A 15,676-nucleotide genomic window follows, 5' to 3' on the forward strand; every position below is an offset into this window, starting at 1 on the left:
TCTGGCAACAGCTCTGGTGAACATTCCTGCAGTCAGCGTGCCAATTACATGCTCCTTCAAAACTTGAGACATCTGTGGCATTGCACACTTTTAGAGTGGCCTCCCGCCCACATACACTTGTATCCCTCCTCCGGCTTGGCTACCGCGGGGTACCGTTCAGAGGAATGGCACTTCAAGGATTTCTCTACCCTTCACCAGGTGGTTACAGACTGAAACAACACAGAGAGGATTCGCCATGAGTCCAAAACATTGTATAAGGAGACCGAGGACGGGACTCTGCACACCTAAGCTGAGGGGACGCGGCACCTGGGCGAGAGACTGCAGAATATCCACTTCTGGAAGTCTGAGCTGCAGCGGCACATCGAACAGCTGGTGGCCGAGACAGACCTCCTCCTGGGGCAGAAGAGGAGGCTGCTGAAGGCGCTGGACACCACCGAGACCCCGTTCGCCATCTCCACGGATAACCTAACCTGTCGGTCGGTAACAGCGACCACATAGAAGAGGAGCTGCTGACGATACAAAAAAAATATTGATTTGTCTTTGCTCTAGTTCACCTAAATACTTGTATCATTACTAAATGTTGCCTAGACGTTATTTCACTAGAAACCAATCTGAAAATAACGTGATGGTTGTGTTTGTGGGCCACAGGAAGTTGAGCTGATCAGGAGCATCCAGGCTCTGTTGAAGAGAATGCTGAGTCAGGCTGTCAATCAAATCAAGTGAGCGTCACAATTAAACAATAAGGGTTTTTATTTATCAAAACTTGGATGATACAAATTATGACAAGGAAATAAACCAAAGTGCTTTAAAATATACCAAGGGCTAAATTACTTGAAAAACGGACTGTTCTATAAAGTATTAACTAAAAAATAACTAAGCTATAACGTGCAGGAACAGAATGTACATAAACCAAAAATCAACTCATTGATGGGACGTTCCACGGAGACTATAAGGGGAGTGGCCAGCTCCAAGGCAAGTCTGCAAACCATCAAGTTTTACATTTCTACAATAATGATAACGTTAAATACAAGCATTATTTTAACAATAACAGTACACAATATCAATGTATAACTGTACTTCGCTATTTTAAACTCGTCAAAGGGAAAAAGAGTTCCACTGGGGTGAACAGAGGGTGGGCATTTCCCAACGCCCTTCCGGAACCGTATTTTAACCCTGGGATTCAGGTCGGACCTCCTTTATCAGAACACCGCGGCATCCATCACTGCTGAGGAATAGACGTAAACAAGACATTACTTTGAACCGTGACTATTTACTTGAGAATGATAATGGTTAAATTATACCAATGACTGTTACCACGTAAACTATGAAGCGTGCACTCAACATAGAAAACAATGATAGCAAATGTCAAACTGTATTTCTGCAATACAGTTACGTATGGTGTTATGTTCTGTTAATTACTGATGTCCCCTTTAAGAATGGAGCACCCTTGGTCATGCGCAGTGTTGTTCTATGTTATTCTGGTACTAACTCGTTTCAGTAAATGTGAAGCTCCAGTTCAATTTCTTGTATTCAGAGTCTTTTTTATTATATAAATAAGTAATAAGAGCTAAGACACTACAATGGCGACGAGGAGGATTACCTGCAGTGTGCATCACGAATGCAGATGGATCTCGTAGGAAGAGAGGAAGATGTTGACCCTGGAAGAGAGGAAGATTATGATCCTGTAAGAGAGGAAAATGTTGACCCTGTAGCACAACAGCTAGCAAGCAGTGACGACGAGGGGAGAGCGAGAACGAGGCGGCAGATCAAAGACCCGTGGAGCCGGAGGTAAAGAGAATGGCTAGCATCGGGAAAATAGATGTTTGATGACACGCAAGAAAACTGGGCAACTTACATTGAAAGACTGGAACAGTACTTCATTGCAAATGACATTGCTGTTAACAAGAGAGAACCAGCGTTGTTGAGTTTAATTGGCCCAAAAACGTACAGTTTGCTAAGAGATCTTATTGCCCCTCTGAAGCCCTCAAATAAAACATTCACAGAGATTGTGGAGATATTGCAAAATCACCTAAACCACTCCTCATCGCGGAACGTTTCCGTTTCCACAAGAGGGATCAGAATGAGGGGAGGGTGTTAGTACATTTGTAGCAGAGTTGAAGAAACTGTCTGAACATTGACAGTTTGGAGAGAACCTAAATGACACATTAAGGGATAGATTTGTTTGTGGACTGAAACATGAACACATTCAAACACGTGTAAAAACGTTTGCTCACAGAATCAGATATCACGTTTGCAAAGGCTGTTGTTGATAAATCGTTACTGGAGACAGGAGACTAAGTTGAGACATAGGACGAGGTGGATATGGTATAATAAAGGCAGTTTATTCAAAGGTAAAGATATCTGGCAAATCGTGTAGCACGGCCCCTTTTGTCTGGCTCTTATGGAACCGTCGGAAGAGTGCCCTAAACATGAAGTGCATTCACATTTTATACAATAAATGACGTAGGTTGAGTCTGGTAGTTCTGGCCTTCTGATTGGCCTCTGTGAGTTGGGTGCGGTCCCCTTCAGGCTGGTGTCACTGTTCCATTGGTTCTTGGCAGTGTTCTTTGTCTTGAGTCTCAACCTAGAAAGGAATGTGGGTGCGTGTTTTTGCAGGGGCCTGATCTATATGTGGGGGTGTGTGTGTGTCTGTGGTTGGTATCTAATGAAAGCAGAATGTTCTAAGAGGGAAGAGGGGGTGGGTGTATGTAGTACAAAAGATAGCTTATGTTGAAAAGTTGTTATAACAAGTTTCCAGTATCTATCACAATTTCTTACACTGTTGAAATTGCTGTGACTATGGAAATCGCGACTAAAGATGCATTTGAGTTGCAAAGTAAAATAAATACTGACCTATTACAAACTAACCTGCACAAGTTTTCACGCAGCCGACAGCGCCCACGTGTGGCCGAAAAATGCAACAGGTGTGACGGAGATGGTCACAGAGCAGAGGACTGCCGTTTCAAAGACGAAATTTGTCACAAATGCAGTAGAAGGGGACACATTCAAAGAGCACGCAGAGCAAAATTCCGTCACAACAGGAAAACTGAGAAAATGAAAGGGTCTGTGAATGCACTAGCAGAGAACAGTGGCAGTGATTCAGATGAACGATGAATTGGTACAATGGACTTAAACACAGTGACTTCTCCCAGCAGTAGCATAATATGGGTGACACCAGATATCGAAGGCAAACCCCTCAAAATGGAGCTGGACACAGGATCTGCAGTGTCTATAATTTCCACTACTGTCTACAATGAGCACTTCAAGGCTATCAAGCTGAAGAACACAAATGTGTTGCTGAAGACCTACTCAGGAGAGCGATTGAGCCCAATGGGGGCGTTGCAGGTCAGAGTGCGGTATGGGGGGCAAACACAGCCGTTACAGCTGTATGTGGTGCCTGGAACTGGCCCACCATTATTTGGCAGGGAATGGCTTTCAAAAATGAAGCTGAACTGGTGTGACTTGAAAATGCTCCACACGTTCCAGTCCAAAGAGAAAGGCACCGACCAAACACTGGAACACTTGCGGAAGAAATACAACACAGTGTTCAGTGATCAGATGGGAACAGTAAAAGGCTTCACAGCCAAACTTGTACTGAGAGATGACGCAACCCCAAAATTCTGCAAAGCCAGATCGGTTCCATACTCCCTGAGACCAAAGGTGGAAGCGGAAATCGATTGCTTGCAGGATACAGGGATCCTGACGAAAGTGGACAGAAGCAAATGGGCCACACCCATAGATCCTATTGTGAAGAAAGACGGGTCTGTTAGAATGTGTGGGGACTTCAACGTAACTGTGAATTCAATGTTGCATGTGGACCAATACCCCCTGCCACGTCTGGAGGACATCTTTGCTGCACTAGCTGGTGGGAAACACTTCAGTAAAATCAATCTGAAACAGACTTACCTGCAGCTACCGGTTGAAGAGAGCTCCAAACAGTACGTGACAATAAACACACACAAAGGTCTATACAGGTATAACCGCCTGGTTTTTGGCATCGCATCGGCCCCAGCCATTTGGCAACGAACTATTGACCAGATTTTGCAAGGAATCCCAGGAACCCAGTGTATCCTGGATGACCTGATCATAACAGGACGCACCGACAAAGAGCACCTGGCTAACCTGGAAGAGGTCCTGAAAAGACTGAAAGAGTATGGTGTCTACAGGCAAACTTACAGAAGTGTGAGTTCTTCAAAGACAAGATTGTCTTCTGTGGACATGAAATCGACCTCAATGGATTGCACAAAACACAGGACAAAATCGAGGCAGTGGTACAGGCACCACGACCACAGAATATCACAGAAGTGAGATCTTTTGCGGGACTGATCAATTACTACAGAAGATTCCTCCCAAACCTTTCAGCAGTACTCCAGCCTCTAAATCAGCTCCTGGAAAAGAATAGGACATGGCGGTGGACAGAACAGTGTGAAACTGCATTTCTTGAAGCAAAACGTCTCATCACATCTGAACAGGTCCTGATGCATTACGACCCTGAACTGCCAGTGAAGTTGGCTTGTGATGCGTCCCCTTATGGCTGCGGGGCCGTCCTTTCACACACACTGAAAGATGGGTCAGAGAGGCCAGTTGCATGTCACAAACGTTGATGATGCAGAGAAAAACTACTCACAAATCGACAAAGAAGCACTGGCGCTAGTGTGGGGCGTCAAGACACTCCACGCATACCTATATGGCAAGCGTTTCTCTGGTTACGGATCACCAGCCGTTGCTTTCCATGTTCAGTCCAAAGAAAGGCATTCCGGGAATGCCAGCAGCCAGGTTACAGCGATATGCCTTGTTCCTCCCAGTCATATGAATGACATTGAGTTTAAGCCGTCGTCCCTCCACACAAATGCAGATGGATTATCCAGACTGCCGTGTACAAGAGAAAGACAAAGGAGTGTGGATGCAGTGGACATTTTCCATACCGCTCAGCTCGAGGCACTACCAGTCACAAGCTCAGCTCGAGGCACTACCGGTCACAAGCTCAGCTCGAGGCACTACCAGTCACAAGCTCAGCTCGAGGCACTACCGGTCACAAGCTCAGCTCGAGGCACTACCGGTCACAAGCACAGTTATCAAACAGGAGACAAGGAAAGATGTGACCTTGTCAAAAGTGTTCACCTACACCATGTCAGGATGGCCAGCTACAGGCAGAGAGGAGCTGACTCCGTATTTCCAGCGGAGAAACGAAATTACAACGTACCAAGGATGTTTGATGTGGGGAATGAGAGTCATGATACCCCAGAAATGCCAACATCAGGTTTTGCAGCAACTACAAGAAGGTCATGTTGGAATTTGAAATGGTCCATTTCTTGTATTCAGAGTCTTTCTTCTTATATAAGTAATAAGAGCTAAGACACTACATATGGGATATAAGAAACAAAAGCTGTGTGTCGCGTCATCATTTATATTATGTGTATCGTTATGTGTACAGTGCAAAGTGAGTGATAACGTGCATAAAATGAAAAGGATATTTGTTATGGCCTGTACACTACGGCGTGGCTCGCTTGTGGGCATGCTGGCAGCAGCAGTTCGGTTGTGCAACAATAATTCAACATAGTAAGTTTGTATGACGATCTGGTTATTAAATGGGTAAATAGTTTAAAGACAGTTAAATAGTAGTGTGCTTTAAACCGCTCTGGTGACGAACGTTGCTGCCCTGTTTCCAATCGTCCACATTGCTGCTGTATGAACCTATTCAAGTAAGTAAATACACTTTGGGAAAAAGACTATACCCGTGTTCGAAAACCCATAACACACTGTATACTACATACTTAATGAGTGTATATACTAATAGTTAATTTTAGGAAACTGTAAACTAACGGTATCCTTCCAATTCGGAAGTTGATGCTGTTACTATGCAACTTCTTGCTAGCTTGTTAGTAAAAACAAATAAGACCTCTTACAAGTTCATGAACAATGTCCATTAAGAACGCTCAACGACTAACTGAATGAAATATCACCAGTTACCTAACTTCATAATGGCTATCTGGATGTAATTGTAAAACAAACTCCAAATGCATTTGTAGGTAGCTAGCTAACAGCCATGGAAGAGAGTGAAAGGATAGCTGCTCCAACTGTTAAAGAAGGTAGAGTAGGCTATTCTGGTTGGGCAGGTACTGTTGTGTAGTTCCACTCCATAGTAAGACGTGAGTACGGAGATAATAGTAACATAATATTCAGTGCGGTCTAATTTTAGTATAATGAAGTCTGTTTTCTTTCCTCAGATACAGAGCTGTGAAACCCTGTCTGCAGATGAAGAGCAATGGTTCCCAGTCCTGTTCCTGGGGTCTCAAAGGGGTGCACATTTTTATTTTTCCCTTAGTGCTACCCAGCTGATTCAAATGATCAAGTCATCATCAAGTGGTATTTATGTATTCATTTGTGATGCTATCCTTGATATGATCCTGCTGTTGTCACATGCAACACATGCATCTATCCAATGCTATCATGTTTGTTATAAGATATATTATACTTTAGTAATCCACAATGACCTGGTGACGTAAAAGTCTAATCACATTATCTTCCATATTCCTACAGATGCCTTGCAACTTGAGATTTCTTCAAAACGATTGCCTACAGTCACTGTGTAGGGCACTGCACAGTTGGGTGACCAGGGCCACCTGGGACTGTCTCGTGGGGGATTTCAGGCATCTGTGAAGGCTACCTGTGTCCTGCATAACTTCATGATGATGAACAGGAGGGGACCTGCAGCTCTCCACCATGTGCCAGAGGAGAGGTCTGCTGCTCTCCACCATGTGCCAGAGGAGAGGTCTGCTGCTCTCCACCATGTGCCAGAGGAGAGGTCTGCTGCTCTCCACCATGTGCCAGAGGAGAGGTCTGCTGCTCTCCACCATGTGCCAGAGGAGAGGTCTGCAGCTCTCCACCATGTGTCAGAGGAGAGGTCTGCTGTTCTCCACCATGCGCCAGAGGAGAGGTCTGCTGCTCTCCACTATGTGCCAGAGGAGAGGTCTGCTGCTCTCCACCATGCGCCAGAGGAGAGGTCTGCTGCTCTCCACTATGTGCCAGAGGAGAGGTCTGCAGCTCTCCACCATGTGCCAGAGGAGAGGTCTGCAGCTCTCCACCATGTGCCAGAGGAGAGGTCTGCAGCTCTGCAGGATGTTGCCAGGATGGGGGCCAACAACGCAGCACAGGAGGCAATCTGTGCAGGAGACCTTCACCTCCTACTTCTTCAAAGAGGATGCTGTTCCCTGGCAACACCAGACTACACTATGCACAACCAAAGGCTCTTTTAAGAGCCATCCACATTGCATTAAGAGTATTCTTCCATTTACTTAGCTATGTCAACTGCAGTTATTCAATAAGTCTCTGACTTATTTTCTCTAAGTCTCCTTCACTCCATCCCTTTCTCCCGTAATCCTCTAGGTCAGTGGTTCCCAAACTTTTTATAGTCCTGTACCCCTTCAAACATTCAACCTCCAGCTGTACCCCCTCTAGCACCAGGGTCAGCACACTCTCAAATGTTGTTTTTTTGCCATCATTGTAAGCCTGCCACACACACTATACGATACGTTTCTTAAACATAAGAATGAGTGTGAGTTTGTCACAACCTGGCTCATGGGAATTGACAGAGCTCTTATAGGACAAGGGCACAAAATAATATAATAAATTCAATAAATTTGCTATTTATTTAACCATCTTACATATAAAACGTGTTTTTGAAATGTTAATCACATTTTTGTTTGGGAATATCTGCTGTAGGTTATATCAGCTGTGTCGGTGAACCCCTCCCGCATCTGAACTGGCTACATAGAGGGTACAGCATGATCAGAGGTGAAAGGTCACTTGGTTGGGTCAACAGGAAGTATTATCAAAGAGATGCTTTACATTGAAATACAGATAGTGTGTTTGTTCGTGTGTCTGTATGGTGTGTGTGTGTTCGTGTGTCTGTATGGTGTGTGTCTGTATGGTGTGTGTGGGGGATTTAGACAGTGGTTATGTTGTTGTCGATAAACAAATTGTTGGGGTTGGAAAATGTGGTTTTTGGTGAGCAGACAGAGAGCATCAAACATGAAACAGTATCATCATGATGAGTAATCTTCAGTTAGATTATTAGAACATAATGCAGATGAGATATTACTTAACATTGGGCCATTGGTGTTTGGAAAAAAGGTCATTAGAACACCAAACAGGCCTTTTTTCAGGTGAATACATTTTAGAAAGAAATAAAGTGTGTGTGTTTCTGGAAACACGGGCCACTATCGTCTCAAAAGTCAAAGTTATTAACTTTATTAGAACAATTATTGTTAATCAATTAAAGGGGTAATCCACAGTTAATACATAATTTTTTTGGATCTTGAAGAATATAACTTATGACTTTTTAGTTCAACTGTTGTACCCCATCAGAACCCAAAATATAAGCTTGTTTTGCTCCAATGTTTGTAAATGTAAACAAACACTGTATAGCCTCAAAACATGGATAAAGCTATAACGTTGGATGGTCAGTCATTGCATGCATAGCTCTGTCTTTGAGAGCAGTTACATTTCTCCAGCCCCATCCCACAGCTTTTTTACAAAAACAGAGGCGGGGTTCAGCTTTTTTATTGTTTCAACTGTGGACTGTGCATTTAAAAAACCCAACAACCAATCGATACCAACGTCAATACAAATACAGAATGAAAGAAAACATACATTACAATCAGTGTAAAAGGTCTGCTAGAAGTGGCCTTAGCTTGTTACACACTGACACTAGTCAATATTAAGCTGGTCTTCCAGTAGTCATCTCAGCCACAGACAGACTATTGTCTTTACACTGACTTCTCACAACAGATATTTATATTTTCATGAGGAGCACGTTGCTTCACAAGTGTGTGTGTGTGTGTGTGTTATGGTTGGAAATGAGTCACCATTACTCAGGTACTAAAAGCGTTCTTGATCTACTAGTGGTGTAGAGTTGTGGTGTAGTGTAGACTAGTGGTGTAGACTAGTGGTGTAGACTAGTGGTGTAGACTAGTGGTGTAGACTAGCGGTGTAGAGTTGTGATGTAGACTAGTGGTGTAGTGTAGACTAGTGGTGTAGTGTAGACTAGTGGTGTAGAGGTGTAGAGTTGTGATGTAGACTAGCGGTGTAGACTAGCGGTGTAGTGTAGACTAGCGGTGTAGAGTTGTGATGTAGACTAGCGGTGTAGTGTAGACTAGCGGTGTAGTGTAGACTAGCGGTGTAGTGTAGACTAGCGGTGTAGTGTAGTGTAGACTAGCGGTGTAGAGTAGTGGTGTATTGGAATGGATCACTTTGTGGCAGCAGTGGCTGTGGGCCGGGGCTAGTTGTGGATGTGGATCACTTTGTGGCAGGTGTCTCATCTTGGTCTGTTCACATGTGTTTGTGGATGTGGATCACTCTCTTGCAGTTGGGGCAGTGGTGTTCTACGTCCTTACAGGAGTCAACACAGAAAGGAATCAAACAGCATGGCCAGCACCTAGACAGAGAGAGAGAAAGACAGAGAGAGAGAAAGACAGAGAGAGAGAAAGACAGAGAGAGAGAAAGACAGAGAGAGAGAAAGACAGAGAGAGACAGAGAGAGACAGAGAGAGACAGAGAGAGACAGAGAGAGACAGAGAGAGACAGAGAGAGACAGAGAGAGACAGAGAGAGACAGAGAGAGACAGAGAAAGACAGAGAGAGACAGAGAGAGACAGAGAGAGACAGAGAGAGACAGAGAGAGAGAGAGAGACAGAGAGAGACAGAGAGAGACAGAGAGAGACAGAGAGAGACAGAGAGAGACAGAGAGAGACAGAGAGAGACAGAGAGAGAGAGAAGGGATTCAGTGTGTGTATCCATCTCTACAGTGTATGTGTGTTTATGAGAGAGAAAAAAAATAATGTTTGCCACGTGTACCAACTTACATAAAGACGCCGAGGACTCCACAGATGACCCAGGTGCGCAGTCCAGGGGTGTGTGTGGTCTCTGTCAGAACCGGGACCTGACAGTGGGGACACGTCATCTGGCCGGGTACGTCTCTATGCAGCAGCTGCTGCATCACCACCACCTGGGTTACTGCAGAGGGAGGAGAATACTGGTTAGAACCAGATAGAACTGGACAGAACCACCACCTGGGTTACTGTAGGGAGAGGGAAATACTGGTCAAAACCAGATAGAACTGGACAGAACCGGACAATACACAATATAACAGAACAGAACTGGATAGAACCAATTAGGCCCCCCCAAAATTGTGTTCTTTGTTCTATATTTCACACCCCCACAGAGGGTAGAGGATTAGAAGGGTTGCTAAGGATGGGTGTTGCTATTGCCAGGACGTCCAGCCAATACCTTGTGTGTGTACAACTTGGTTCTCTTTTCACGGGGTAGGAGTAGGGGTACCCGATTGAGGTAGTTTTGGTCACACAGTTAGGAGTTTTCTTCAGTGTGTGTGTGACTCACCACTGGGGGCGTTTGTAGGTTGTGCCATGCCCATGCCGGCTTGGGGAGGTGGTGGGTACATGCCGGGTTGGGGACCTGATAAATAAGGGATAAATAAATACATCAATACACTGTCATTTATCACAAACCCAGGGATACAGAGTGGTTGGATAACATTATGGGACCACAAACCCAGAGATACAGAATGGTTGGCCAGCATTATGGGAACAAACCTAGGGATACAGAGTGGTTGGCCAGCCCTTAACAATGATGTTCATGACATCTATGGCTATCATGACACACACATCAACTGTCCCCATAGGAGCACCCTTTTAGGTTCCAGGAAGAACCCTTTTAGGTTCCAGGAAGAACCCTTTTAGGTTCCAGGAAGAACCCTTTTAGGTTCCAGGAAGAACCCTTTTAGGTTCCAGGAAGAACCCTTTTAGGTTCCAGGAAGAACCCTTTTAGGTTCCAGGAAGAACCCTTTCCGGTTCCAGGAAGGTTCTAGACATCACCTTATTTTCTAAGAGTGTAAGCTTAAACTGTCCCTAAGAGTATCAGTGTAGATCTGATCTCTTACCTCCCTGGAAGCCAGGCTGAGGGGGGGTAGGCTGTTCCCCCTCCACTTCCCTGGTAGCCCGCTGGGAGGCCGGGGGGAGCAGACCATCCTGCGGGGGTCCATACTGGCTCTTCTCCATACTGAGAGAGAGAGAGAGAGAGTTTGGTGACATTTCATTGGACAGAGACTTGGCCTGTAGACTCTGAGTAGTACAAGCCTATAACAACACCACCACTAATGAATGCCACACCCACTAAATCTATCAGAATAACCCCAACCCTGGTCTATGTTACTGGTGAATGATCAACTGTTAGAGTCAGTTAGAAAACGTTTAAGCGTCAATCTACAATACAAAATACAGAGGCAGCCCTTTCCTGCAGTCAATGTCACTGTTAAAACCAGGGGCGCAACTTTGGTTTTATAAGTGGGGGGGACATAGTTGTATTATTTTTATCCACTCGTATAAACACTCCAAACAACCTACCTGACGGCTCGGAGGCGTCCGCATGGTCCTAAAGCACACCGGTGCCTCGTTTTGTATCACATTCCAATGATAAAACTGGGGGGACAACATGGGATTTCAAAATGTGGGGGGACATGTCCCCAGTAAAGTTGCACCCCTGGTTAAAACTAACTTAAAGTGGGTACAGCCTCAGTGCTCACAGTAAACGTACACCAGAATGTTGAAGGTTACGCTCAGCAGACCTGAAATTTGCTCAGTGATGAAAACATTAGAGGGAACAGCCTATTCCCTATATACTGTCGTTCACTACTTTTAATAACCGGAGTCCTATGGGCCCTGGTCAACAGTAGTACACTACCCCATGGGCCCTGGTCAACAGTAGTACTCTACCCTATGGGCCCTGGTCAACAGTAGTACTCTACCCCATGGGCCCTGGTCAACAGTAGTACTCTACCCCATGGGCCCTGGTCAACAGTAGTACACTACCCCATGGGCCCTGGTCAACAGTAGTACACTACCCCATGGGCCCTTGTCAACAGTAGTACACTACCCCATGGGCCCTGGTCAACAGTAGTACTCTACCCTATGGGCCCTGGTCAACAGTAGTACTCTACCCTATGGGCCCTGGTCAACAGTAGTACACTACCCCATGGGCCCTGGTCAACAGTAGTACACTACCCCATGGGCCCTGGTCAACAGTAGTACACTACCCCATGGGCCCTGGTCAACAGTAGTACACTACCCCATGGGCCCTGGTCAACAGTAGTACACTACCCCATGGGCCCTGGTCAACAGTAGTACACTACCCCATGGGCCCTGGTCAACAGTAGTACTCTACCCTATGGGCCCTGGTCAACAGTAGTCCACTACCTGTTAAGAATCCCTTTGGCCCGACAGTCTAGGGGGGTGGATGGTAACGAGACCCGTAACATTACTCATGCAAAGTGTAACAGTGACAAAGTAACGGTGAGAACAAAATAACACAGACAACTTAATTACCGTCAAACACTCAGGGTTTATTTGTAAACACACGGTAAAGGGGGGAGCAGGAAAAAGGGTCTGAGTTGGACCCAAGGAAAGAACGAATAATAATCCAAAAACACCCCTAAGCTAGACTAGCCTATTTCACCAACAGCTAACTAACCAAAAATACAGTGGGTGGTCCGCCCAGTTCTAACTAGTGTATTTAACAGTTTACCTACGGGTAGTGTACGCCCATGGGCGACCTGTCTGGTTACCCCCTTTTCCCACCATCACTCAAACACCATAACCAAAAACAATACTCACAGGTGGGGACAAAGTGACATGTATCCTACACCACACAAGATATCTACAAACATATGGCATTTACAGAGAGATTGAGCGGTTGTGATTGGGTAAGGGAAAAGGAGCAGGTGTCTTCCGATTAGCGACTGATTGATGACTGATTGGGGAATGATGATGGTCACCCACCTGTGAGTAGGGGAGAAGGAGAGAAAAGAAATACACACAGGATACACACAGAATACTTGTATCTGTAGCACTACCCTAGGGGCCTGGTCAACAGTAGTACTCTACCCTATGGGCCCTGGTCAGCAGTAGTACTCTACCCTATGGGCCCTGGTCAACAGTAGTCCTCTACCCTATGGGCCCTGGTCAACAGTAGTACTCTACCCTATGGGCCCTGGTCAACAGTAGTACTCTACCCTATGGGCCCTGGTCAACAGTAGTCCTCTACCCCATGGGCCCTGGTCAACAGTAGTATCCTACAAAAGGTAACATGGGGCCATTAGGGATGCCCTCAAGACTGGGTCAGAGACCAAACAGAACAACAATCAGCTGCCAAGCACACTACACAATGGAGCCTGATACAGACTGCCCGCTCGCTGTATGGTGTGTGTGAGAGAGAGTAAAGAGAGAGAGAGAGAGATTGATCAAGACAGTTAAAGTTGGGTGGGCCATCAAGGGAAGTATAAATTCTTAGATGAGGTGTTTCTTGCTAATGTGATTGACAAGATAAAATGATGCAAAAGAGGTCTGTGTGTTAATGCGTGTCAAACCGTATGAGAGAGAGAGAGAGAGAGAGAGAGAGAGAGAGAGAGAGAGAGAGAGAGAGAGAGAGAGAGAGAGAGAGAGAGAGAGAGAGAGAGAGAGAGAGAGAGAGAGAGTGTTGGGGGGCTGTACTGTGAAGTTGGGAAAGTCCATTATGGAAATCAAATCAAATTGTATTTGTCACATGCTTCATAAAGAACAGTGAAATGCTCACTTATAGGCCCTTTCCAACAATGCAGAGAATTATGCAATTGGACCAGCTGTTTTTCACAAACGCCAATACACCATATCTACTAAACACATAACACACACACCAGTTCACCATCACTTCTAGCCATTTCCCAGAGGATATTATAATCTGGTTGTCAATATTTACCAGGGTTAATTAGAATTAAAGACACACACAGTGATTTTATTTTTAAATGTAAAACATTTAACATCTTTTAAAATAAATAACTTCTCTTCCATTTATTGAGAAGTCATTGAATATAGATTTTTTCAGATTACTTCCTGAACTAACTGACTTCAATTCGAATTGACCCCAAACCTGACATTTACTATACCCATTTACCATGGGCAGAAACCCAAACTCACACATCCTAGTCAGTTAATCATTTACGCAAGGCTTTATTTTAATTTCCTTAATCCAACATCTCACAAAACAGCTGGACATTTCCCCATAAATGATATCATGGTTTGGTTAGCTATCAAATTCACTGATGTGTGAAGTACAGTTTGCCTCTGTCTGTGTGTACACATCTAACAGCGCTGTCTGTGTCTACATATCTAACAGCGCTGTCTGTGTGTACACATCCAACAGCTCTGTCTGTGTGAACACATCCAACAGCTCTGTCTGTGTGTACACATCCAACAGCTCTGTCTGTGTGTACACATCTAACAGAGCTGTCTGTGTGTACACATCTAACAGCGCTGTCTGTGTGTACACATCTAACAGAGCTGTCTGTGTGTACACATCCAACAGCTCTGTCTGTGTGTACACATCCAACAGCTCTGTCTGTGTGTACACATCCAACAGCTCTGTCTGTGTGTACACATCCAACAGCTCTGTCTGTGTGTACACATCTAACAGAGCTGTCTGTGTGTACACATCTAACAGCGCTGTCTGTGTATACACATCTATCATTAGGCACCAAGACAGAGTTAGAAGGTAGGGTGACTGGTGCTGTTTTCTCTAAACCAATTTAAAAAACACCCCTCTTCTAAGCCTTTTCCTTCTCACGTAGCAACACACACAAAACAAACACAGATATTCCTAGTCCTACACACAACTCTTTCATATTTTATTACATCCTGCAAAGAAGCACTCTGAAACCCCTCAACTCAGAGCACCCTTTCCCAGCCACGAGCAGAGAGACCTCTTCACCTTTTTGGAGTCCTGGAGGAGACGAGGTACTGTGGACTGGAGTTCTGGAGGAGACGAGGTACTGTGGACTGGAGCCCTGGAGGAGACGAGGTACTGTGGACTGGAGTCCTGGAGGAGACGAGGTACTGTGGACTGGAGTCCTGGAGGAGACGAGGTACTGTGGACTGGAGCCCTGGAGGAGACGAGGTACTGTGGACTGGAGCCCTGGAGGAGACGAGGTACTGTGGACTGGAGTCCTGGAGGAGACGAGGTACTGTGGACTGTGTGGAGCTAAAGATCAGAGCTGCTACTCCCTCGAGACCGTGAGAAAGTGAACCAGTTAGGAAAGAGAGCGAGAACGAGCGCACACACAGAAGGGAGGAGTGAGGAAGGTGTGAGGCAGATGAGGTAACAACGTTATCTGAAGTGGCTGAATAGTGAACACAAGCCTGATGGAAAATAACTACACCCGTTGGTCAATCACTAGTTCCAGTGTAATTGCATCATCACTGTGTGACGACAAATCCCAGTATAACAGGAAACACTAAATTCCACTCACACCAGGGGTGTTTCCCAAATGACAATGAGCCCTGGTCAAATGCAGTGCACTCCTGTACCTAGGGAACAGGATGTCATTTGGGACGCAGGCCTGAAGACCCTGATTCCCATCAATAGACCAGAGACCTCAGACTCACTAAAGGGTTTTAAAGTGAAGAGGTGGGAATATGCTGTGTTTGTGTGTGTGTGTGTGTGTGTGTGTGTGTGTGTGTGTGTGTGTGTGTGTGTGTGTGTGTGTGTGCGTGCGTGCGTGCGTGCGTGCGTGCGTGCGTGCGTGCGTGCGTGCGTGCGTATGTGTGTTTTGAGAGGAAATTGTGGCTGTGGTGA

The 15,676-nt window shown here is 45.4% G+C and overlaps 2 long non-coding RNA genes and 1 pseudogene across 5 annotated transcripts; 1 reads left to right on the top strand and 2 right to left on the bottom strand.

Moving 5' to 3' along the window:
* Positions 1-732: 732 nt before the first annotated feature.
* On the bottom strand, positions 733-1,677 carry LOC139568813 (uncharacterized). The gene is made up of 2 exons (XR_011673679.1): positions 1,601-1,677; positions 733-1,225 (listed from the first exon to the last, which is right to left on the bottom strand). It is a non-coding gene; the product is annotated as an uncharacterized lncRNA (long non-coding RNA).
* Positions 1,678-7,660, top strand: LOC139568812 (uncharacterized). Of its 4 annotated transcripts, none has more exons than XR_011673676.1 (3): positions 1,678-1,788; positions 6,228-6,300; positions 6,541-7,660. It is a non-coding gene; the product is annotated as an uncharacterized lncRNA (long non-coding RNA). The 4 variants fall into 4 exon arrangements; XR_011673675.1 differs by having other exon boundaries at positions 6,228-6,289; XR_011673678.1 differs by lacking the exon at positions 1,678-1,788 and adding an exon at positions 5,050-5,702.
* An 886-nt stretch (positions 7,661-8,546) lies between these two features.
* On the bottom strand, positions 8,547-11,073 carry LOC139568808 (lipopolysaccharide-induced tumor necrosis factor-alpha factor homolog; annotated as a pseudogene).
* Positions 11,074-15,676: the final 4,603 nt, after the last annotated feature.

This window comes from Salvelinus alpinus, chromosome 2 (genome assembly GCF_045679555.1).
Source record: "Salvelinus alpinus chromosome 2, SLU_Salpinus.1, whole genome shotgun sequence".
NCBI lineage: Eukaryota > Metazoa > Chordata > Actinopteri > Salmoniformes > Salmonidae > Salvelinus > Salvelinus alpinus.